This window comes from Balaenoptera borealis, assembly GCF_965194805.1.
Source record: "Balaenoptera borealis genome assembly, chromosome: 7".
In the NCBI taxonomy this organism is placed as follows: domain Eukaryota; kingdom Metazoa; phylum Chordata; class Mammalia; order Artiodactyla; family Balaenopteridae; genus Balaenoptera; species Balaenoptera borealis.
The window spans coordinates 69,613,784-69,640,187 of NC_138864.1; the positions used below are offsets into that span (position 1 = coordinate 69,613,784).

The 26,404-nt window shown below is 40.2% G+C and overlaps 1 protein-coding gene and 1 long non-coding RNA gene across 13 annotated transcripts in view; one reads left to right on the top strand and one right to left on the bottom strand.

Annotated features, from left to right (window-relative positions):
• LOC309631742 (uncharacterized protein) overlaps positions 1–26,404 on the bottom strand; it is a 240,627-nt gene that overhangs the window by 61,276 nt on the left and 152,947 nt on the right. The gene's annotated exons all lie outside the window — the stretch shown is intronic.
• LOC309631844 lies at positions 15,805–25,718 on the top strand. The gene is made up of 2 exons (XR_014246605.1): positions 15,805–23,140; positions 23,455–25,718. It is a non-coding gene; the product is annotated as an uncharacterized lncRNA (long non-coding RNA).

Below are 26,404 nucleotides of genomic sequence, written 5' to 3' on the forward strand. Positions count from 1 at the left end.
TGATTATATATGTAAAAATATGTACTTTCTGCATAAAATAAACTTGATGATTATATGTCACAATCTCTGCTTTGAAATCCTTTTACTCTGGTTATTTAGAGGCACCGTGGGGTAGTACCCACGGGGTTTGGAGGCTTAGTCAGAACTTGGCTCTAATACCAGCTATATGGTCTTGGGTACAGGTTTTCCTGTATGTATTATTCCTTCACCTAGCAAGTAAAATAGGCACCTGAGAAGCGACAGGGTAGGTGTATGTGCTGTAGTTACACAGAGATTGCCACCTTACCCTCACAGAGCTTTTAGGCAATTTCACTTCAGTGTGCCCCATTCTAGAATAGAAGCATGACCTGGAGGTTCCCAGGAAGGGCCGCTGAGTGCTGAGGGTGGGATGGGGTGGGGTGGGGTGAGGAGGGGAGGTCAGGGAATACTCCTCAGAAGATAAGACTGGGACCAGAGGCTCTAGTAGGAGTTAGCCAGCAGAAGAGCAAGGAGGGGTTGTGGAAAGAGAGCTTTAGACAAAGACAACAACATGTGAAGACCCAAAGGCACTTGATCTGCAAATATTTTCTGAGTGGGCTTTCAGCCTAATATATGTGTTTTGAGACAAGAAAAGACAAGAGTTTTGTGGAGAACTAGAATCTTTTGGAGACAAACTGAAAAGATGATAAACTTTTGAATAGTATCTGTAGTAGTTATCAATGGTTTTCATGCAGTTTTCATTTTTTTTTAGTCCAAAGGTTTCATGGAAAAGCACACAGGTGAAGGCCCAAGGCTTTGCTTAAAGTGACAAGTGGAAATTTCTTACATGACACCAGCACCCCTGAAGCTGGTGAGGATGCAACCCAGGCTTCCCCAATGTCTGATGCATTTTCCAAAATAAACACATATTTTAGGGTGAGGCTTCTAAGCTTTTAGTTTGTATAAAAATCACCTGGGGGTTTTGTTAGAATGCAGATTCTGATTCAGTCTGGGTGGGCCTAAGACTGGGTGCAGAATTCTGATACTGAGACTCTGGGTAGGCCTCAGAGTCGCTATTTAGAGTTCCCAGGTGATGCTAATCCCTGTGATTGAGGACCTCACTTCAAATAGCGAGGTCTTAAAGCACTTAAGGAAGGCCCAATTCAGGGAGATCAATGTACTGAAAGTTTCAGTATTTTGAAATAATTTACCTAAAATACATTCTGTCATTCTTTCTCTCTCTCTCTCTGACACACACACACAGGTGTACATACTTAAGTTCATCCTGAGGACTATACACAAATGTATAACAACTAACCAACCAATAGAGAATGTAGCAACTTTTCTGGTTATTATTATCAGTCTACAAATGGGTTAAACACATATCCTGTCGACCATCACCCTTTTTAATGTTTATGCACTTATACTTTTCTTTCTGTTTTGTTCTAGTGTTATTAGTATCAGAGTAACACAAATACACGTTGCCTCCAAAGTCCAAGAAGGTCCACCAGGTGTTGTTTGTACCTTTATCTTTGTAGGGGAAGGCTCAAGGTGCATCAGTATGTCTCTTCTTTAGAAAAAAATATCCCAATATGCTCCAGAACACTGAACTCACAGAAACTTCCCCATGGGGCAGACCTGTGAACTTTCTTTACGTCCCCCTCTCTGGCACACATATCTTATTAAGGCTTTCAGATCCTTGCCTTTTCCCACTCATCAGATCCAATTAGTATACTGTCCCCAGAAAATGGACTGGGGTGATGTTTTGTGGGATACCAATTCAATCAAGGTCCCTGTGAGAATGATTCAGAGATAAGTGGGTATTTAAAGCTATCAGGCTTGCCTGTGTTTGTCCAAATATCCCACCCCAATCATGAGAGCCCTACTCCTTCCCAACTAGTCTCCCATGTTAGCAAAAGAGACCTGGTGGCCTGGTATATTTAAATGAAATAGCAATTCCAACTCTTACAGTCAAGCCCTGGCCTGATTCTCAGCCAAGTCTGCCTTTCAGCTACATGAGATGAGGAAATTATACGGCACCATAGAGGCTTTCTGGTTCTCTACAACTGCCTTGGGTTGGAAATTGAAAACTTTATGTTTATCTTTTTCTTTACATACACTCTCCAGAGCAGCTGTAAGTAGTCGTCATTCTCCCACCCCCCAACATCTTGGTAATCACTAATATTACCACAGCCACTACCTGCCAGCGCCTTGGTCTCCATCTTCACTCGAGGCCACAATTGGTAATAATCTGAGTGACTGTGATGCTATGCTGTGGATTACCAGTGTTTTCTATTCCTCTGACACTCTGTGCACTCTTCAAATAGGAGCAACTCAATCCCAGAATCCCATTTTGAGGATCTATTTGTCACGCCCCCATACCTGGTACCAATTACTGCCTCGGTCAGAGTCCCAGCAGCAAGCACAGCACACACACACACGAGGTTTAATGGTCGTTTAAAACAGGACTAACCCAGTTGTCTCCAGAAATGCCCATCAATCTGTGCTGGCTGCAAAGAGCCAACATTTTCTTCTATTAACTGTATAGTATTACCTTTCACAGGTAAGTTTTATAAACCATCTAGAATTCACTTCTGTATATCATACAGATTCATTTTTTCTCCATAGAATAAGCCAGTTTACCATGAACCTTGCTAAAAATCATCACTGATTTGTGATGCCACCTTTATCATATATCAACTTCCCATTTATGCAAATGTCTGTTTCTAGGCTCTGCATTTTATTCCATTGGTCTATTTGTGTGTTGCTTTTATTATTCTGGCTGTGTAGTGTGCCTGAATATCTGGTAGACAGTTCATGTGCCTTACAGTCATATACATATATGTCAGATTCAGTATATTATGATCTTCACACAATCCTTCATGCTCAATTACCAACAGATGATTTTAAACTACCATGTAGAGAGGGTGAGGGGTGATCTTTAGTACTTCTGTTTTGCTGAGCAAGGTGTACAACAAAAAGATAAGCTGAATTACTCATTTGTCATCTGTGATTTTCCTTCTCCACCCTTTCCTACACAGTGCTCCATCTTTCCTTTCAATAATACTGACTATGGGCTGAATTATGTCCTCCCCCCAATCCCCCACCCCCGCCAAAAAATGCATATGTTGAAGTCCTAATCCTAGTACCTCAGAATGTGATATACTTGGAGATAGGATCTTTAAAGAGGCAATTAAGTTAAAATGATGTCATTAAGGTGAGTCCTAATCCAATATTACTGCTGCCCTTATTAAGAAGAATAAATTTGGACACAGAAATGTACAGAGGAAAGACAATATTCAGACACAGGGGGAAGCTGGCCATCTACAAACCAAGGGGAGAAGCCTCAGAAGGCATCAAAACAGTTGACACCTTGATCTTGGACTTCTAGTCTCCAGAACTGTGAGAAAATAAATTTCTATTTTTTTAAGGCACCCAGTCTGTAGTACTTTGTCATGGCAGCTCCAGCAAACTAATACAACCAGGTATTGAAAGAATATCAGTTTAAAGGGGTGCACCAGAAAAGTTAACTATGTGAAGTGATGGATGTGTTAACTAATCATATAGTGGTAATTATTTCACAGTCTGTCTGTATATCAAATTGTCACGTTGTATACCTTAAATTTACACAATGCTACATGTCAATTGTATCTCAATAAACCTGGAAGAAAATAGTCACGTTAAAAAAAATAAAGAGGTGCACCAAACTTTAGTCTAGTTATCATGCCCATATACCTTAATCTTGCCCTGTCCAAACCTATGGCTCTATTTTGGTCTTTTTTCTGAGGAGTAGACCCGCTCATCAACTGTATTTTTGCCATTCCTCCATGGATATCTATCTAGTACCTGGAACTCAAGTGCTCCAAATCTCAGTTGTGACGTTTTCCTCCAATTCTGCTAATCTCTGGTTGTCTCTATCTTACATAATGGCCATGGAGAGGCCTAAGAGTCATTCTAGACTTCTGCTCCTGCCCTCCTATACATCCCTTTGAATACACATCAAAAGAGTCAGTTTATCCTACTTTGGATCTTTTCTCAGGGTGTGCTGTTATTCCCTTGATAGGGAGGGTCTAGAGCCTCAGCAGGGTGTGAGACGGGACTTGCTCTCTGCTCCTTGGCTGTTGCTGCCCTGTCAGGGGCAGGGTCTGCTCCCCAATTGTTGGAACGAAGCCCTAAGGGTTGGCTTGATCAGGCTCTGTTGCCCTTGAGTGCATGCTCTGCCCCAAAGGAGGCGATTGCTGTAGCAAGTGAGGCCCTTGCGCTCACAGAGAACCTATGCACTGCTTGTGTAGGCGTCTGTGGCTCTGTTCAGAAGCAGCCCAAGGTTGCATCCCTTCCTCTGTTGTGCCTGTCCCAGATCTGGTGCAAAGCTGTGGTGTGGAGTAGGCTGGGGCTGGGGGTTGAGGCACTGTGGCTGTAGAAATTGAGGTGGCTGTGCTTCTGCCAGAGATCTGGGCTGCCTCTGTGGCAGTCTTGTCCCAGCACCTATTTTCCCCAGATCCAGCACTAAGCTGCAGTGTGGAGTGGGCGGGCAGAGCCGGGGTACTGTTGCTGGGAGAGGAACCGCTGTGTGCTCCTGTGGGCACTGACACTGGCCACTGCCGCCCCACCCAGGTCACAGTCCAGAACCCCTGGTCTGTCTCTGCATGACTAGACTGCGTCTTTTCCCAGGGCTCTCAGTTGGCCCAGATCTTACAGCAGGCTGTGGTGTGGAGTGAGTGGGCCTCAGGTGTTCACCCTGTTCAGACTGGGAAGTGCAGTGAGTCGGCTGCCGCCTGTGCAAGGCTATCTCTCCCTTGATTATTGGCGAGCCAGCACGCACACACTCCTCACGAGTGGAGTCTAGGCTTCACCAGCCCTTCTGTCTGTCCCAGTGATTCTCCCAGCAGCCACGGGGGCTTGTCTCCTCCACACAGGATCCCAGGACTGTGATGTCCAGATTGTGGCTTGACCTGTTGGCTCCCCAGGGTGAGGGTCCACCCATGTGAACCTTCTCTTCCTTACAGACCCTTCCCTGGGGTGCAGCTCCCGACCCGATGCCTCTTTTCTGTCCTACCCAGTTACATGAAGATCTTTCTTGCAGCTTTGATTGCTTAGGAGTTCTTCTGCCGGTTTCCGGTTAGTTTTCTGTGAGAATTATTCCACACAGAGATGTATTTTTGATGTTTTTGTGGTGGGAGGGAGCTGCATGTCCTCCTACTCCACCATCTTGATCTATGATTCTATTATTTAAATTAAAAAGTTCGAATTCCTCAGCAAGGCGTTCAAGGTCTTTTATAATCTGGTCCAAACTACCACTTCATCATTTTTATTACCACATCTTCCTCTTGGCTAAGTACCCTTCACTCCTGCCACACCAATAGATTTTTTTACATCCTCCAGTACAAAATATATTCTCACACTTTGTTTTTGGTCATGTTAGTCACTGCCTGAGATGCCTTTCATTCCCTACTTTACTGTTAAGACTCCACACATCCTTTGAGGCCCAAATAGATTGGTATTTTCTCCAAAAAACCGTCCTTGTAAATTGGCACTCCCAACTGTGATTGGCAGTTTCATACTTTGCACCTCCTATTGTACTTTTTGAATCCCATTTCCTTCATATTTATTACATTTTGTTTTAGTTTGGTTTCACTGGCCTTCCCCAGGAGGTAGGAAGGTTTGTGAAAGCAAAGGCAATTTTTTTGTTCATTTTTCTATACCAACCCACTATACAGTGTAGGGCTTTGTACACTATAGGTGATCTTTAAATGAGCTGAATGAGTATAAGAGTTTGCCAAGTATCAATTCTATAAGAGTTTTGAGTTTGAAAACATGTTACAATTTAATTAACTTTAGTTCACTTATTTTGTGGAAAATATGGTTTACTTGTTCACAGACCCAAAGGCTGATTTCTCTTTTTGGCTATAAAGTAGATCTTAGAAAATATTATGAAAAATGAAGTGCAAGTTAATCAGAGAAGTGAAAATTAAATTTTCCTTGAAATGTCCTCAGAATTAAAATTCAGAGAAACCATTCAGAAGGCAAAAATGTGGTTACATTTACCAAATCTAAAATATTTTTAGTAATATTTTATGGTGATTATCAATCTTCTCAGGGCTCAGACACAGACTATGGAAGAAGCAGGTCTACTTTTCTGAATCTAGAGGAAATGTTATTTGGAATTGAAAGTGGCCTTGCAATTTGAGAGACTATATAGCAAAACATACAGCACTTGAGATGTAGCCAACACTAAGTAGATTCAAACCTTTCATTATCTTTACCCTTTCCCCCAATTATTTCTGAAAGCAAGTCTGGTATAAGTACCATTAACTCCTAGGACAGGATCCTGGGGAGTCACTGCCTAACCCATTACACACTCTCAAGTTACGGTATCCTTTTGCCTTAGATTTAGTTGTTGTGTTTTTGTTTCTTGCTTTAAGGAAGAAACTTCTTAAAGTTTCTTACTGTAGAGTTGTGTTGGAGAAACAGAGGCTGTTCTAATTTAAATGTCTGATAGGATTACTGTGTGTGCTTTTTAAGGACTCCCCAGTGATGCCTTTTAGAGCCCTGGGTCTTCAGAGTCCACGATTTGAAAATTGCTGACTTAATAATTCAATTTAGCTTTATGGAGGAAACATAATAGTGATTTTGCTCTGACAGCATGAGTTCTGAATGTTTCCACTCCCTAGAAGGTGATAAGGCAACTCTTCACTAGATTTCTTAAAACTCAGCAAGGAGAATCTCTCTTAGTAGTGGTCAAATGAAATGCAGTTAGAAAATTTGACAGGAGAAGGTAAAATATTTGACATCCTCTACATACTCATATATAATGCTCTCCACACATGTGGATTCCATTTCTCCACCCAATTCCATATTAAATGTATAGAGTACTGAGTAGAGTTCTCTTTGCTATACAGTAGGTCCTTAGTAAAAATACTTAATGTTTTAAGTTGCCAAGGCTGTGAGTGGCTGGAAGGCTCTCACACTGCCTTTGGTTTATCTCTTATGTTTTCTCCCTTAGAATGTAAATTGCTCAAGTACAGCTACAAGTTCTGGACTTGTGCAGTGAATAACAGGAAGCGGTGCAACATACCTTGGGCTAATCCCTCTGAAGTCCCACCGCCCCCCTCCATTAACTTCCTTGTGCTATTTCTAGTTGGCAGCCACTGCTCAGCATCTCAAAGAGATGGTAACTGGATTTAGTGGGACTTCTCTAAATCCCACAGTCATGGTGTCATTAAACTCTCATGATTCTATTTCCACTTATATTTATCCTTTATTCTCATAAATAATATCAAGACACTCTGTTGAATCAGCTATGGAGGATATTAAAAAAAATAAACACAAAGCTCTCACTGGATGCATGACGCCCTTCCTTAGGTTGGCTTTTACATTCTGAAACATACATGGAAGAGTGCATATAATGTAAATGTACAGTACAAAATAATAAAATGAACAGCAATATACCCTCCACCCAGTTTGAGAAATAGAACATAACAATACCTCTGAATTTCCCTATGTCATGGGTCCCTCCCTAATCCTATCACCTCTTGCCTTTCAGAGGTAACCACTATCCTGAATACTGTTTTATTAATTCCCTTGCTTTTCTTTATGGTTATACCACATATGTATGTATCCTTAAATAACAAATCACTTAATTTCATGAGCTTCTGAACTTCATGTAAACTGCATCACATCTATGTGTATGCTTCTGTGACCTGCCCTTTTTTGCTCAACATTATGGCTTTGAGATTAACCTGTGTTGTTGTCTAAAGCTGTGTTTTGTTTATTTTTATTGTTGTATTTAATCTATTGTTTGATCTCAATTTTTATATCTATTCTCTTATTGATGGACATGTGGGTTGTTAAATTGTATACACTAAGATTATACATTATACCTTACATTAAGATATTAAATAGAAAATTTCTAAACAAAATACTTTCAAATTGTTTAATCAGATTTCCTTTTTGCCTGAAATGGCTATATGCAATTCAACTGAACTTTTCTCTAATTCGTAAACTGCTCAGGCATTATCATAGCAGTCACTTTGAAAAGATACTAGTGATATGCCGCTAAAAGGGCGCATCAGCCACAGACAGACAGAAATATATTCTGTAGTGGGTTGAATAAGTGTTCCCCCTGAAAGTCCATGCCCACCAGGAACATCATTATGTGCACTTATTTGGAACTAGGGTCTTTGCAGATGCAACTAATTAAGATGAGGTCATACTGGATTAGGGTGGGCAGTAAATCCAGTGACTGGTGTCCTGACAAGAAGAGAGGACACAGAGAGACACAGATGCATGGAGAAGAAGGCCATATGACTATGGAGGCAGAGATTAGAATAATGTAGTTACAAGCCAAAGTATGCTAAGGATTGCTGGGAGCCACCAGAAACTAGGAAGAGGCAAGGAAGGAGTCTTTCCTAGAGGCTTCAGAGGGAACATGGCCCTGCCAATTGATTTCAGACTTCTAGCCTCCAGGACCATGAGAGAATAAGTTTCTGTTGTTTTCAGCCACTCAGTTTATGATCATGTGTCATGGGTGCCCTGGGAAACTAAAACACCCTCTATGAGTAAAGATGGATGAGATGCACCTCATGGAGCTTTGTATTCTAGAAGACCCTGCCTAGTTTCCCAGCTTCAAAACTCTCAAGTAGCTGCGTCTTGGTTTGCATGTGGGGCTCCTTGGGCACCAGGATCATGACCTCCTACAACAGTTCCACAGGCTGAACTGCAGTCCACAATGGTCCATCTGCAGTTGGCTGACGGAGTTGATGTCAGGTTATAGAGCTCCTGTTGGGCTGTACTCAGTGAGTTCAGGCAGTGGTGAGGGGCAGCTGACATTATAGGGCTTGTCCTCTGCAAGGACTGTGGGCCCACCCACTCACTGTGCCTGAGCAGTCCTCCTCAGTCCTGGAAGAGGCCGTATCTGGATGGAGGTGATTAGCCTAGTGGAAGCTCTGGCTGCCCCAAGTCCAGCAGATCACCCCAAGGGTTGACAGGATTTTCACACTGGCTGGGAAGCTCAGCTCTCAGCCAGAAAGCCTCAGCAAGTACCTGTAGGGCAAAAGTTGCCTCCAGTGTTTAAACAAGCACTGTTGGCTCTGTTGGCTCTTATTTTCTTATTTCTGGCCTCTCAAGGAATCCTTTACTTCTCAACAGCTTTGCTATAGATTTTAAACATTTTCAATGTTTTATTTAGCATATTAACTTGTGCTGTACTAGAAGGTTTTCTTTGGACATTTAGTCTATCATTTGAGCCTAGCCACCGAGGGCTAGAATTTAGCTGTCCCTTGCAAAACGGCATTAGTGGTTAACCAAGAATCACATTCTACTGAAGAAATATAGGTATTGTAATCTGTTAGCTGTCCATGTTCATTCTTTAATTCAATAGTCATCTATATAGGTAAGCCAGTGTACTAGATATCGTTAGGAATCCAAAGACAATAGAATCGACCTAAGCCTAGCAGACTATCTATAAATCAGATAAGTATCTGGTAATTTTTTTTTTTAATTTATTTATTTTTGGCTGAGTTGGATCTTCGTTGCTATGCATGTGGGATCTTCCTGCACCAGGGCTTGAACCCATGTCCCCTGCGTTAGCAGGCAGACTCCCAACCACTGCGCCACCAGGGAAGTCCCAGTATCTGGTAATTTTGTTTATAGTTTACCCATGACATAATTCTGTGTATTAATTTATTTAATTACAAATTTCAAAATAATAAAAAGAATTTCCTTCCATTGTTGTTAAAGGAGAAACATCTAGATATGGCTATAGATTTGATTGATCATAATGTCTAAATTTGGGATTACTTATGAATTAATCTGCCAGTTACAAAGATATCTGTAACAGGGAATGCCCCTACTTTAATTTTATTTTTTATTGTTTTGAAAAGTTAAAAATTCCTTAATTTTTTATTCCTGGTACGACTACCACAATTTACAGGGAAATATACCTGATATAATGAAAAGAAAAAGGACGAGACAAAGCTACAACAGATAAAAGACCTCAGGAATGTACATCTAATTGACACTCCATTGCATTAATCAACAGCTGCACTTTCTGCAAGCTGTGGCTAGGACAGTCCTGAACAAGAAGGGTTTCCTGTTTAAGCTGTAGTACCGTTTATAACTATGGATCATCGTTCCTTCTGCGGCAGGTTTTTACAGTTGCTCTAATGCTTTTGGGACGACTGTCTCAAAGTAACCTGCAGCTTTCTTGACAACTCCTCACTCTCTCTCCTGCTAAGAACCGTAGCCCTTTTCTTCTGAGTTTTTAGAACCTTCTGCTACCATCCACCACTTCCACCACCAGATCTATAACCACCACCATAGGGACTGCCCAAGCTTCTTCCACCAAAACTGTCCCCCTTTATGGGTCCATAATTTGATTGCTGTTGTCCACTATAATTTCCAAAATCATTATAGTTCCCAACACCACCATAGTTACCTCCAAAATTTCCTCCTTCATTGTAACCATCATATCCTCCACCACTGCCTCCGTATCCACCACCTTGGTTTCCATATCCAGGTCTACCACCACCAGCCTCCTCTTCCACCAAAGTTTCCACCACAGCCAAAGTTACCTCTACCACCTCCAAAGTTTCCTCCACTACCCATAAAGTTGCCAGATCCACCTCCATGACTTCTTTGTGATCCAGCAGACTGCATTTCTTGTTAGAAAGGGGCCTTTTTCACTTTACAATTATCCCCATTAATAGCACGGTATTTCTGAACAACAATTTTATCAACTGTATCATGATCATCAAAAGTTACAAAAGCAAATCCTCTCTTTTTTCCACTCTGCCTGTCTTCCATAACTTCTATGGTTTCAATCTTGCCATACTTTTCAAAGTAGTCTCTCAAATTATATTCTTCTGTACCTTTTTTTTTTAACATCTTTATTGGAGTATAATTGCTTTATAATGTTGTATTAGTTTCTGAGGTATAACAAAGTGAATCAGCTATACGTATACATATATCCCCATATCTCCTCCCTCTTGCATCTCCCTCCCACCCTCCCTATCCCACCCCTCTAGGTGGTCACAAAGCACCGAGCTGATCTCCCTGTGCTATGCAGCTGCTTCCCTGTATCTTCTTTAATACCACCAACAAAAATTTTCTTCACTGTTAGATGGGCATCAACCTTGTGTGGCTGAGCACACATTGCTGCATCCACCTCTTCAACACAAGAGTTAGTCACAAAACCAAGTTCCCTGGGATGTTTTGTTTGGGGGGTCTCTCATCACCACATAATCTGTAAGTGTGCCCCATTTCTCAAAATGTTCTCTTAAGCTATCATCTGTAGTTTCAAAGCTCCGACCACCAATAAACAGTTTTCTCAACTATTCTGGTTCCTTTGGATCATGGCCCTGCATTTTGAGACTGGACTCACCTCTTCCAAATTGAGTTCAATATCGCCTCTACTTTAAGTGTAGTCAAGTAACTTAATTTCATGTAGGCAGCTTCCTTTTTGCTTGTAGGGAAAGTAGGTGTTGGCTCTTGTATTCTTTTTGAATGTTATTTCAAAAGCTATTTCTGTGTACCATCTGGTACACCATTATTCAGTTTCTTTAACAATAAATAGCAAAGTTGTCACTAACCTACAGAAATGAGGGCTGTTACAACTCCGCTTTCCTGAACTTGAGGCACCAACTTGATTAGAGAAGGGAAACTAAAGACTCCACTTCTCTCCCCTCCTATCCCTCATCACAGCTGATCAAAGTCCTTTCTCCTGTACAATCTACCAATGGGGGAGGGATACTGGTTTGCATGAAATTGTACAGTGAGTGATTGAGAGATCAGTCTCTGAAATTCAAGTCCTGGCTTTGAAACATCCTAGTTGTGTTACTGTGGTAGGCTCTAACTTCAAGCCTGGGTTTTCCTCATGTATAAAACTGGGTGCAATAGCATGTTTTGCAGGATTCAAGTAAATATTAAATAGGATAATGTATGAAAAGTGATTACATATATTATCTGGCATTAGTTCAGTGTTAAATAAATGTTGATATGAAGCTATGACACATGTGGTCCAGTCTTACAGCAGTATAGCAAAGCCTGGAAGTTGAAAAAAATCTAATATGCTCAGTTTCCTTACTTATACTTAACCAACCCTCTGAAGAGGACACATAGCCTTTTGCAACACTTCTTAAACCCTCTTTGCTTTCACACCTACTCAGTCAGTTATTTGACTCACGTTAAACTCCTGCCCCATAGACAAAGAGCCTCTCCTCCTTTCAGTCCTCCCTCTTCTCCCAATTTTGAATCACCTAATAGCAAGGAAAGACACTTCTCTAGGGAGATCTGAAGAAGAAAATGAGTGGGCAAAATCAAAATTCTCTGAGTGGTTGTTAACCACTGTTTGTTTGATGGTGATAAAATGGCCAACATACTAATATACAAAAACTGCTTTCTCCCATCACGTTTTATCAATTCTGATGTCCTTTTAAAAAGTATCATTCATTCACACATTATTGTAAGATTCTGCAGCCAGAAAACTGAATCACTGACCAATCAGATTCAAAGGACTCGTAGCTTTGATGGTCAGGGGAGCAGGTAATTTCGGAGCAAGATGCTCCAAACATAGAGTGATAATAAGAAAACCATAATATCATTTAAAGTATGATGTACATTTGTATTACACTTTACAATTTTATGAGTGTTTTCACATAAGTTATTTAATCTGATTCCCCACAAAAATCTTGTGAGGTTGGCAGACTGAGGATAATTGTGTCCTTTTTAATAAATGCAGAGACTGTAACATAGGAGACTGACATGGGAGGTGCTGCAGTGAGTGGCTTTAGACAGTCGGAGAGTCAGATGAGAGCTCTGGTCACCCAGGAGGGAGGCCGATGAGGGGCACAGGAAGGGAGGGCCCCTCTTAGCCCTGCCATGGACCCTGAGGAGCAGAGCATCCCATTTGGTACTGATGCCTTAGCTTGTTGATTCTTGCCGTATATCCTTCCAGGCATTTTGTGGCTATCTTATGATGTTGGCACCATAATGGAATTTTATCTGCAAAACACGTTAGCCTAAGAGAAAATTCTATTAACACTTGCCTTTCCTTTCTTCTGCGCGGATATAAAAAAAAAAAAATGAGTTAAAGAAAAATTATGTGTTTTTTTTTAAGAAACAGGAAAGATTTTCTTAGGTTGATTTTTAATAACTAAGGATTGTTAAACATGTCTGTTGTGGTTTTTAGAGCACAAGGTACCACAGTCAAGTAAGACCTTTTATCCCCCAGTAGAGAGCAATGGTACATTTTATTCAATACATTAAATTATGTAGACATTAGCCACAACATGTTGATTCAGCTTCACAGGAAATGAAAATCAATACCATCTGTGTGGATAGCGGCTCTACATTACCACAGCACACACTGTAATGTGTTCATTGCGTCTCAGCTCCGAAACCTCACTTCATTTAGAATGACATTATTGTAAGATTTTTTAAAGTCACTTTAATATGCATATAAAAATCCAAATCAAGAAGTCAACAGATTTTGAATACAGATTTTAGAAGCAATATTCTCCAGCTGCTTTGAATTTGCCTAGAATCTGATAAATTTTGAAACTGTCATGAGATACAGATCTTCAAAGGCTGTGAGATATGGCCCAAGTGCCTAGCATTGAGCCCGGTACACAGCAGGTGCTCAAAAAATGTTTGTTGAATTAATGAATCAGAACAAGAGGTACTATCAATTTCATAACATATTCTTGGGGGACTTCCCTGATGGGGAAGAATCTGCAGTGGTTAAGAATCTGCCTGCCAATACAGGGGACACAGGTTTGATCCCTGGTCCAGGAAGATCCCACGTGCTGCGGAGCAACCCAGCCCATGCGCCATAACTACTGAAGCCCGTGTGCCTAGAGCCTGTGCTCTGCAACAAGAGAAGCCAGCACAATGAGGAGCCCGTGCACTGCAATGAAGAGTAGCCCTAGCTCGCTGCAATTAGAGAAAGCCTGTGTGCAGCAACGAAGACCCAATGCAGCCAAAAAAATAAATAAATAACATATTCTTGGGAAAAAAGAAACCTTAAAGTAAATGTACCCATTGACTGCAAGATGCACAATTATTTAATTTTTAAAATATTTATTTATTTATTTATTTATTTGGTTGCCCCGTGTCTTAGTTGTGGCAGGCGGGCTCCTTACTTGCGGTTCCAGGGCTCTTTAGTTGTGGCTCGCCAGCTCCTTAGTTGTGGCATGTGAACTCTTAGTTGCGGCATGCGTGTGGGATCTAGTTCCCTGACCAGGGATCGAACCCAGGCCCCCTGCATTAGGAGCATGGAGCCTTATCCAGTGCATCACCAGGGATGTCCCACAATGACTTTTAAAATGTGAAAAAAACTGTGATTAAGAATCTAGGGAGGGACTTCTCTGGTGGTCCAGTGGTAAAGAATCCGCCTTCCAATGCAGGGGACACGGCTTCGCTCCCTGGTCGGGGAACTAAGATCCCACATGCCGCGGGGCAACTAAGCCCATGCGACACAACTACTGAGCCTGCACGCCTCAACTAGAGAGACTGCATGATGCAAACTACAGAGCCCACGCGCTCTGGAGCCCAGATGCCACAACTAAAGAGCGAAAACCCGCATGCCACAAGTAGAGAGAAGCCCGTGCGCTGCAACGAAAGACCCAGCATGCTGCAGCAAATATCCTGTGTGCCACAACTAAGACCCAACGCAGCCAAAAATAGTAAAATAAATAAATAATAAAATAAATAAATATTAAATTATGTTTAAAAAACAAGAATCTAGGGAAAGCAGTAGTTGTTCTAGGAGAGGCAAGTATAAATGCATTGGAAGTCTGAAGGACAAAAAATTTAATTTCAGACAGAGGGACCAGATAATTTTTTTACTATAATTATCTGGAGGCACTGTTAGGATGGGCCCTTTTTTGAGAGCTCCAGAATTCCTGAGTAGGAGTGGCTTGGAGGAAACAATCTGGTTGGGAAGAGGATGACTGAGCAGCTAAGGGACTTGTTCTAAAAATGCATATGTTTAGCGAGCACGCTGATTTCTTTAGATTGTATGTTTATTATCTGGAGGGCCTGGATTGGACTGGAGGTGAGGAGGGGTTGATGGTGAGTATGTAGAATTTAAAAATTTTCCATTTTGGGCATATAGGAATTTATGTCTAGATCTGTATCTTTATCTGTCTACTCTCTATCTGTCTACTTGTCTATCTCTCTTTTGCTTTTTTAGTGAAAGCAACAGACTCAAGTTATCTGTCTTTATTGAAAATAATCAATGTTTATATTTATTCTATACTATTATACTTCATCATCCTCTTCCATATTCAGGGAATTTCCTGACTGAGCATCTTTGTCTTCTCCATCTCCATACCCACAGCATTAGTTAGCACAGAGCCTGGCTTTCAGTAGGTGTGAAATGAAGTTATTTATTGAAAGGAATGCTCTTGAAAAGCATAGATGCTATGGTTAATTCTTTTCAGCATGATCACATATCAGGTCATCTTTCATTTTGTAGACAGAATGATGAAACAAGATTAGAGACCCAACTTAGAGTCATAAATAAAAGTCAGGGCTTCCCTGGTGGCGCAGTGGTTGAGAATCTGCCTGCCAATGCAGGGGACATGGGTTCGAGCCCTGGTCTGGGAAGATCCCACATGCCGCGGAGCAACTGGGCCCGTGAGCCACAACTACTGAGCCTGCGCGTCTGGAGCCTGTGCTCCGCAACAAGAGAGGCCGCGATAGTGAGAGGCCCGCGCACCGCGATGAAGAGTGGCCCCCGCTCGCTGCAACTGGAGAGAGCCCTAGCACAGAAACGAAGACGCAACATAGTAATCAATCAATCAATAAATCTTTAAAAAAATAAAAATAAAAAGCCTGTGCCTTAAAAAAAAAAAAAAAAAAAGTCAGAAGAAAACCTGAGCTAGAATCCAGAGGATTCAAGTCCCAGTAATGTATTTTGCATCATATTCTCCAAGTTCCAGCAAAAATCACATGGATGTTCCTTGCATATGAATATGTCCTTTGTGGGAATTGGGACCGTATTATTATTATGTCAAACCTTGGAAAGTCAGACATGCACTTTAAATTGATTTTGGGGGGTAGGTTTTGACCTCTCTTGTTACTATGTCACATGCATGCGCAAGACGGCTGATGGGAGGGGATGTGTGCTTGCCTCCATGTACTTACATGCTATGCAGCCTCATCATTTCTGGTTCTTTAATCCAAATGTCTTAAACAACTCCTTTCAAACTGGATCTTTAGTACAGCCATTCCAATTCTATAGCTTCAAAACAAAGTCATTTTTAAGCTATTTGAAAAAATATTTGGGAAAAAAATCTGAACGATTTCTGAAAGCACAAAGCAGGTATTTTCTTCAAACTCAAGTAACTGAAATAACTGAAGAGATTTAGTTCAAACTGCAAATAAATTCACCTTTGGATTGAGATGAGGCAAGAGAAATATCAGACCCAAAGGTCAAAAGGAACATTTTGGTGTAAGTTATAAACAGAAAATAGGGATTTAGAATGGAAAAGATGAACTCAACAACAAGATGGGGTCATGGCATCTTGGTAAGTATTTTTTATTATTTTTTAAAACTCACTGTGCTAACCCAGCACTTTATTTTCACTGACTCTAATTGAGAATATTTTAGTGATTTTGTGTGTGTGTGTATGTTTAAAGGACCAGGGAATGATACTCTCTACTTTGTTATGTCTTGGTTCAGAGAAATTTAAAGCATATAGAAATCTTGGGCTAGATCTCTTCTCCATTCCCTGACTCTCCCTAGAACACTTATGCCAAAAATTACCATTCTCTGTGGCTAGTATGGTATCAGATTCTCAGGGAGAAGTAACTGTTTAGAGGAATTCATTTTCCAAATGCCCAAATTTCACCAGATTCAAATAGTGCTGATGTAAATAAATAAAATTGTAAACTTGAAAAGTGGATAAGATGATTAGATGTGCCTGTCGATAGGTAATTAGCACAAGCACATTTGTGATTTATTGGAAAGTGCAAGGGCAACTGGAATGACTTCTGTTATTCTGCAGTTGCATGTTGGAGTTAAATCCTGTGTTTTCTGGAGCTGCAAAAGTCTGTAGTATGATATTCATCATCATATTAAATGTGTATATTGAGTGGGAGGTCTCTAATTAGGAATCTGCTCTCAATCCAGTTGATGCTGGGTTAAAATTTACTTTTTCACCAGCTACTTAAAAAGAGTTCCTAATCCAGCAACTCCACTCCTGGCTATTTATCCAAAAAACAAAAACAAAAGCACTCATTCAAAAAGATATATGCACTCCTGTGCAGCATTATTTACAATAGCCAAGATATGGAAGAAACCTAAGTGCCCATCAATAGATGAACGGGTAAAGATGATGTGGTATATATAGATATACACACACACACACACACACACACACACACACACACAAAATGGAATATTACTCAGCCATAGAAAGAGAAGAGATCTTGCCATTTGTGACAAAGTGGATGGACCTAGAGGGAATTATGTGAAGTGAGATAAGTCAGACAGAGAAAGAAAAATACTGTATGATTTCACTTATATGTTGAATCTAAAAGACAAAACAAACGAACAAATATAACCAAACAGAAACAGAGTCACAGATACAGAGAACAAACAGGTAGTTGCCAGAGGGGAGGGGAGTAGGAAGAGGAGAGAAATAGGTGAGGGAGATTAAGAGGTACAAACTTCCAGTTACAAAATAAATGAGTCATAGGTATGAAGTGTACATTGTGGGAAATACAGTTAACAGTTATGTAGTATATTTGTATAGTGACAGATGGTAACTAGACTTATAATGGTGATCATTTTGAAATGTATAGAAATATTCAATCACTATGTTGTGTACCAGGAACTAACAATGTGTTGTAGGTCAAGTATGCCTCAAAAACAAACAAATTCACAGAAAAAGAGATCAGATTTGTGGTTACCAGAGGGGGGTTGGGGGGGAGAGGTAACTGGATGAACGTAGTCAAAAGGTACAAACTTCCAGTTATAAGATAAATAAGTACTAGGGATATAGTGTACAACATGATAAATATAATTAATACTGCTGCGTGTTATTTATGAAAGTTGTAAAGAGAGTAAATCTTAAGAGTTCTCATCACAAGGAAATTTTTTTTCTATTTCTGTAATTTTGTATCTATATGAAGTGATGGATTTCACTAAACTAACTGTGGTAATCATTTCATGATGTATGTAAGTCAAATCATTATGCTGTACATCTTAAACTTATATAGTGTTGTATATTATATCTCAATAAGACTGGAAGAAAAAGAAAAAAGGAAAAAGAAAAAGTTCCTAAAGCCAATCATCAGTGTAAAAAAAGATTTAGGAGAATATCAAATAATATTTGTTGACTGACTGAACGGAGAGGGTTGGGTCGGAACATATAATAAGTTTACCATTCTTCCAAATCTCAAAGTCTACACCCTATCAGGTTTATACTTTATCTATCCTCAGTGGAAGTGGGGTGGCTCTTCTCACTTTGCAGTGATTTGTCACTCTGCCTAACTAACTGGCCAGTCTCTTGTGATTTTCCCACAATTGCACTGTAGCTTCTAGCAATACCAGGTGTCTCGCTTTTCTGCAACCTGTCTCCATGCCTGTACCCTTGCTGTTCTTTCTCTGTCTGAAGTGTCCTACTCATTAATCTCAGCTTTGAGTCAGGACTCAAATGTTATTGCCTGGATAACTGGACATTCTCCTCTCACTCCCAGCATACGCAGGTAAGGTAATCTTCTGATTGTATTTGCTGGCTGGTTTGCATGTCTGATTCCTCAGTAGACTGAAACATCCTTGGGGGCAGGTGCTTTGTGTGTCTGCATTTTTGTAACCCTGAAACCTGGCATAGTGCTTTCACACATGGTATGTGCCCTTGAAATATTTACTGAGTGAATAAGTATATTCCTTGGTATAAATCATAAACATAACTTTATACTGCCCATATATCTTGTAAGATTTCTCATGTCTATCTCTTTCAGGTATAATTTTCTTTATATAAGTGATGTATGACTAAAAACATATTTTAAATTTTGTGAATTTAATAAAATTCTAGATCCATGCTGCATTGTCCTATAAAGGAGTTGCTAGCCACATGTGGCTATTTAAATTTAAATCAGTGAAAATTAAATAAATTTAAAAAATTCAGTTCCTCAGTAGCACCAGCCACATTTTAAGTGTTCAATAGCCACATGTGGCTTGTAGCCATTGTATTAAACAACACAGACAGAGAACATTTCCATCACTGCAAAAAACTGTATTGAACAGTGCTACCTTAGAGAAACTGGTTATCTTTGGTAATGTTTCAAATTCTTCTGTAAAGTAAATAATCATATTCAAACTAATTACCTTTGAACATCTGAATGCTAATATAGCCAGGTTTTAAAATACTAGTCTTAGATATGTTACATTCTCTGGTACAGACAAACCTTTTACAAATATTTTAAACAGTCTATATTTAAATGTAAAAAGTGTTCAGAAAAATAAAATATTGAGACTAGTGAGTCACATGATGACCTAGGTGCACCATTTTCTTACTTCTCCCTCCTGAGACACCAATAAAACTACAGCAAAAAAATGTTTTAAGCGCTCTCACTCCACAACATGAAGAGAGTAAGACAAGGATCATCAGTGGACAAGGGGATTCAAGAGGTTTATGAAATATAGAAAGTTGATGAAGCATATTGGAGAAAGTGGCAGCCTACACTCTACCTGGAGGGGTATAAGTCACCACACTTGGAAACATTTGATGCAGAGGAGGTCAGGAATGAGTTGTGCAGCAAAACAGGAAGATTTGTTAAAAGTCTGTCAGTTGGAGAGAACCTACAGCCTGGCACAACAAAGGAAAAATTACCTATATCTGTCTCATTGAGGCATTTTAAAACATCAGGGGTAAAGAGAGTATGGAGAGAGACAGAAAGAGGCACCTACAAAATAACTGCCTGGCAAGAAGCTTCTCATCAGCAGCACTGGGTACTGGAAGATAATGGAGCAAGGCTCTCAAGGTTTTTTAACCATTAGGTAGGAGGATAGAATACATTTTCAGACATGTTCCATACATCTTTTCTTAGAAAGTTACTAGAGGGTATTCTCCACCAAAACAAAAGAGTAATGAGTAAGGCATATGCTCCTTTGGTGGACTGGACTATTGCTTCCTATTGTTCACATCTCCCCTGTCACTGACTTATACATTCATGTCTACATTTCCCTACTCCTTTGATGTTGGGGTTGCACATATGATTTGCTCTGGCTAGTGGGACACTGGTGGATGCCGCATGAGCAGAGGCTTTCAGTATGCTTATTTGGTGTGTCTTGGTCTTCCTCTTTCTTCTTCCATCTTCCATGAGAAGAGTGTGCCCCAAATAGCTGCTGGTACCACATGAAAGACACATGGAGCAGTCTTGAATTTAACCCACATTCTGAAGCAGAGTGAGAACAGTAAATGTTTGTTGTTGCCACTGAGATGTCAGGGCTGCTTGTCAGGCAGCATTATGGTTACACAGCATTTTTGTAGTAATAATTATTAAGAAGCTTTCAGGAACAATTAATCCAATTTGAGAGTACTGACATTCTTCCTCTAGAATGGTAACTGTGCAGCAGACCTGAGAGCAACTGGTCCAGTTGGGAATATGAGGATTAGTGGCTCTGGGAGGGAGATCTTCAAGAAATAAGAAGAATCAATAGAACAGAAGGTATGATTGAGACCTTGGGAATATAGTTAAGGCAAATGGAAGAGCACAAAAATGGGAAATCCATTCCAAACGAATTGTAGGAGCATAGCAGTCATGATATTGGACTCTTTAGAAAAGGGGTCTTGATCCTATCAGATTATTAGCTCTGTAGTGAACACTATTTATATAGATGTAATTAAGTAAGCTCCATTTATAGTTTCCACCCCCACCATGGGTATACACTTATATCCAAACTCATCAGGTTGTGAACATTAAATGTGTACAGCTTTTTGTATGTCAATCATACCTGAATAAAGTGGTTTAAACAAAAAAAAAAGAAAAAATGAGAAAAAGATAAAACAAAGCAGAGGGAAAAAAAGGAAACAAAACAGACAAAAAGCCAAAGAGGGAAAAAGCTAACTATGGTAAAAGTCCCTCAGGTCATCAAAAACCAACTTCCTGAGCTAGAAGGACCAAAAACCTAGGCCCAGCCAGGGATTTGTATAGGTGCTTGGGATTCCATAAAAATGGCTTTTTATGAGGTAATAGCAAGAAATGAATATCAAAGCTAGGGATAAAACACAGTGGTTTTCTCACTTTTTGGTCTCAAGACTCTTATTCTTTTTTTAAAAAAAGGGACACCTGAAGCACTTTCTTTTTATGTGGGTTATAGCAATTGGTATTTACCTTACAAGAAATTAAAACCTATAGGATGCTTCAGTGGTCTTTTCATTTCTAGTTTGAAAACCTATTATAATTTTTGGTTTTTAAAGAGCTCATTAAAGTCTACACTTAAAACATTAATTCTTTTGTCCTTAAACTCTGAATGATTGGTCTCAAAGGACGACTTAGCTGGCATCATGATACTATATGAAATTGTTCCATTGTGTAAGACACAATAAGGTATATCATTAACATCTGTAAAGTTAAGAGGAAGATAGCTTTCAGCATAATTTTATTTCTTATTTACAGTTTTGTCCAGTTTCTTGCAGTAGATTCCTTTTCTATGAGCCCAGATAGCCTGCTATGCTCATTCCTGTATCTTTATTTATTTATTTTTTCAATAGGTTTGTGGGGTTTTTTTTTTAACATCTTTATTGGAGTATAACTGCTTTACAATGATGTGTTAGTTTCTGCTTTATAACAAAGTGAATCAGCTATACATATACATATATCCCCATATCTCCTCCCTCTTGTGTCTCCCTCCCACCCTCCCTATCCCACCCCTCTAGGTGGTCACAAAGCACTGAGCTGATCTCCCTGTGCTATGCGGCTGCTTCCCACTAGCTATCTATTTTACATTTGGTGGTATATATAAGTCCATGCCACTCTCTCACTTCGTCCCAGCTTACCCTTCCCCCTCCCCGTGTCCTCAAGTCCATTCTCTACGTCTGCGCCTTTATTCCTGTCCTGCCCCTAGGTTCTTCAGAACCATTTTTTTTCTTTTAGATTCCATATATATGTGTTAGCATATGGTATTTGTTTTTCTCTTTCTGACTTATTTCACATTCCTGTATCTTTAAAGGCAGAGGTTGCAGCTGTGGGGCAAGAAAGCAGCAAGTTGTCTCCTCTTTCTTTTTAAGCCCAACAATTCATCGTGCTCGTGTCTGACTTATTCAGCATGGGTAGGGGAATCTGGGTGCTGGGCATGGCTCCAGTACCTCAGAGAAGGGAACTGAGAAGTCCCTTTATTTATTCCTTCACTAATGCTCTTCCTTTCTTCATGTAGATCTGAGTTTCTGACCTAATCATTTTCCTTCTCTCTGAAGAATATTTTTTAACATTTCGTGCCAGGCAGATCTATGGATGACAAATTCCTTCAATTTTTGCCGGTGAAAGTCTTTATTTTTCCTTTACTTTTGAAGGATAATTTCACTGGATACAGAATTCTAGGTTGGTGGTTTTGTTCTTTTCTGCATGCATGGTTTCTGAAGGAAGGTCTGACGTCATTCTTATCCTTGTTCCTTTATAGATAAGGTTCCTCCCCCCACCTCTCTGGCTTCCTTCAAGATTTTCTCTTTGTCTTTGATTTTATAGAGTTTTAGGTATTTTCCTAAATAGTGTTCTCTGAGCTTCCTGGATCTATGGTTTTCTTTCTGTCATTATACTGCTCTTTATTATGAAACTTTATATCAGATTTAAGTTTTTAAAACATAACATGTAAAACTAATTTATTTTTAAAATAGCTACAGCATTTTCCAACCGAATAATGCTCTATAACATCTTTTCATATTTAACATTCTTTTTCAATCTTTTTAATGATTCCCTTCACATAAATATCTATAAAAACACCTAATTCACTTTATTGTTTCTTAAGAGTCCAAACCCTCACAGTAGTTAAATCTGAGTCAGTCACTTTCCATTATTTTGCAATAGCCAAAAAAAACCAAACAAACAAGAAAACAAAAACCCTCTAGGCTGAAACTTGACTTAAATTTATTTTAGCTGCAAAAGAGCAAAATAAAAATTTCCTTTTTTGTATTGGCAAAATTTTAAAATATCATACAATCAAGTTATCCTTATAGTTTTAAAAACATGATTTTTTTTTTTTTTAAATAAATTTATTCATTTATTTATTTATTTTGGCTGTGTTGGGTCTTTGTTTCTGTGCGAGGGCTTTCTCTAGTTGTGGCAAGCGGGGGCCACTCTTCATCGCGGTGCGCGGGCCTCTCACTATTGCGGCCTCTCTTGTTGCGGAGCACAGGCTCCAGACGCGCAGGCTCAGTGATTGTGGTTCACGGGCCCAGTTGCTCCGCGGCATGTGGGATCTTCCCAGACCAGGGCTCGAACCCGTGTCCCCTGCATTGGCAGGCGGATTCTCAACCACTGCACCACCAGGGAAGCCCAACATGATTGTTTTTAATGTTGCAGTAGTTGGATGTTGGGTAGCCCATGGGAACAGGTATCAGGGTAGTGGGGGAGGTGGGCTCTTATTCAGGTCTGTTCGAAGGGGAGTATCCTCTTGAGCCTTGGTTTTCCATCTGTAAAATATGCATAGTGCCTACTCTGACTCTTCACAAAGAAAGAAAAGAAAAATTTCTGATTTTTGGAGCTGTAATAGCCCTGAGAGATCATTTTGTCAATTTTGATGAGAAGACAGAGGCAAAAGTGGGTTGAAAACTTGCTCAAGGGCAAATATCAAGGGAACACATAGAATCACTGTATTTACGTTTGGCATTGACAGTGCAAAGCTAATGTTTTTATTTTTATAACCCCAGTGCATCCTGTGTAAACTCACTATAACAGTATGAGCCTTATGGGCCACTTACATTACAATAACATATTTCTCGGACAGAAATCTGCCGGTATGGAAAATGTCTGCTTTTTAAATGGGATCAATCTCCAACTCCATAAGCTGTCCAATAACTGCATTATCAGTTCCTACATCTTGTCTTTTCTGATAGTTACCAAAAATCTTTGGGTATATTTTTCATAATATTTATAAGCTGAGTCAGGGCCTGTGAGTTGAAAGCTGAGGTAGGAGTTAGCAAGATGGATGAGACGGGTACTCTGGACATAACAACCCTGACGGTTGAAGGCACTGAGATGGGAAAGAGTAGTGTGTTCACTACATTACAAGTAATTTGCTTCTGAACTCATCCTCTTTTGTTAAAGCCATTCATCTGTGCTCTCCTTCCTAGAGGCACAAGGAAGAATTTGGTGGGTGGGTGGGTGTGGGCATCCTTGATTTCTCACCCTTCTCACACTTAACAGACGTCCTACTGATTCTGTTAAAGATTCTGGAATGTGCCCCCTTGTGTTATTGATTTTACCACAGTCTTAGTTCAGGTCAACACTTTTGCTTAAATAACTAGTTACTAGATTACAATTAGCCTCTTAACTAGCTCACTGCCCTCACCCAATTGACTCTCCACAAACATCATTATGTTTCTCAGTCACTTAAATGCTTTCAACCTAAAGATAAAGACCGAATTCTTTATTGTGACATTTAAGGCTGATTCCCAGTGCCCGCTCTGGCCTTGCCCTGTGCTCCTGCCCTGCGAGCACTCACACTGCTCTAGTTTACTGGCCTTTGCTGAGTCACCGGCTCTTCCGGTGATGCCCTCCTTGTCCTCCCCCTTTTCTCACATGGCTAATAACAAATTAACCTTTTCTCTCCCTCCTTCTCTCTCTCTCTCCCTCCTTCACTTCTTCATTCCACAAATATTTATTGACACTCTTCTATGTGCCAGTCATTGAAGGTGCATTAGTGAGCAAACCAGGAAAAGCTCTGCCCTCAAAGACCTTACACCCGTGTGTTTGTGTTGGGGGTGACAGAAATTAAGTGTATTACCTAATAAATAATGCTGTATGTTAGAAGATGATAAGTGTTGTGGAGAAATAGTACGCTGTAAATGGAAGGGGAGGATGCAGGGAGAGATGTCATTTTAAATAGAGTGGTCAGAGTAGGTCACACACACAGAAGATGGCATTTCAGCAAAGAATAGGATGAAGTAAGGAAGGGAGCCATCAGGTTATTTGGAGGAAGGATGGTTCAGGCAGAGGAAGCAGCCAATGCAAAGGCCTGGCATGTTCAAGGAGCAGCAAGAGAGCTAGTGCATCTGGAGCACAGTGAGTGAGGAGGACTCACAGAAGAAGAGGTCAGAGAGGTTCCTGGGGGACCTGACAGCCATCTAGGTAGTGGTAAAGACTTCAGTTTTTATGCTGAGAGAAACTGGGACCCAGTGAAGGCTCTGGAGCTGAAGAGAGACATTATTCGACACATGTTTGAAAGAGAAGAAGTAGGGAGACCGGTAAGAAGGCTACTATAGGGGCTTCCCTGGTGGCACAGTGGTTAAGAATCCGCCTGCCAATGCAGGGGACACGAGTTCGAGCCCTGGTCCAGGAAGATCCCACGTGTCGCGGAGCAACTAAGCCCATGTGCCACGACTACCGAGCCTGCGCTCTGGAGCCCGCGAGCCACAACTACTGAGCCCATGTGCCACAACTACTGAAGCTGGCATGCCTAGAGCCCGTGCTCCGCAACAAGAGAAGCCACTGCAATGAGAAGCCCGTGCACTGCAACGATGAGTAGCCCCTGCTCGCCGCAACTAGAGAAAGCCTGTGCGCAGCAACGAAGACCCAACACAGCCAAAAATAAATAAATAAAATAAATAAATTTATATAAAAAAAATAATGCAATAGATAGATGGTGGTAGCCGTGACCAGGTGGCAATAGAGGCTGATGAGGATTGGTCAGATACTGGGAGTGTATATATATTTTTTGCATTTTAAACAATTTTAAACAAAATATCATTGAATAAACTTGACTCTTTGGTATACAGGTCAGTGAATATTAATACCCATACAGATTTAAATAGTTACCACCACATTCAGAATATAGAACAGTTCCTCAAACTCCTAAAACTCTCTCAACCTAACCCTTGTCAAACACTGTTCTCTATCACTATAGTATGGTATTTTCAAGAATGTCATATAAATAGAATCATATAGTAGGTAACATTTTGAGACTGGCTTCTTTCACTTGGTACAATGTCTTTGAGATTCATGCAAGTTGTTGCTTGTGTTCATAGTTTGTTCTTTTTCATTAATTAGTAGTATTCCATTATATGGCTGTACCACAATTTGTTTATCCATTCACCTGGTAAAGGACAGTGGGTTGTTTCCAGTTTGGGGTGATCATGAACACTGCTACTATAAAGTTAGTGTATAGGTGTTTGAATGAACATACATTTTTATTCCTCTGGGATAAATGCTCAATAGTACAAATTCTATGTCTTACGGTAATTGCATATTTAACTTCATAAGAAACTGCCAGACTATTTTC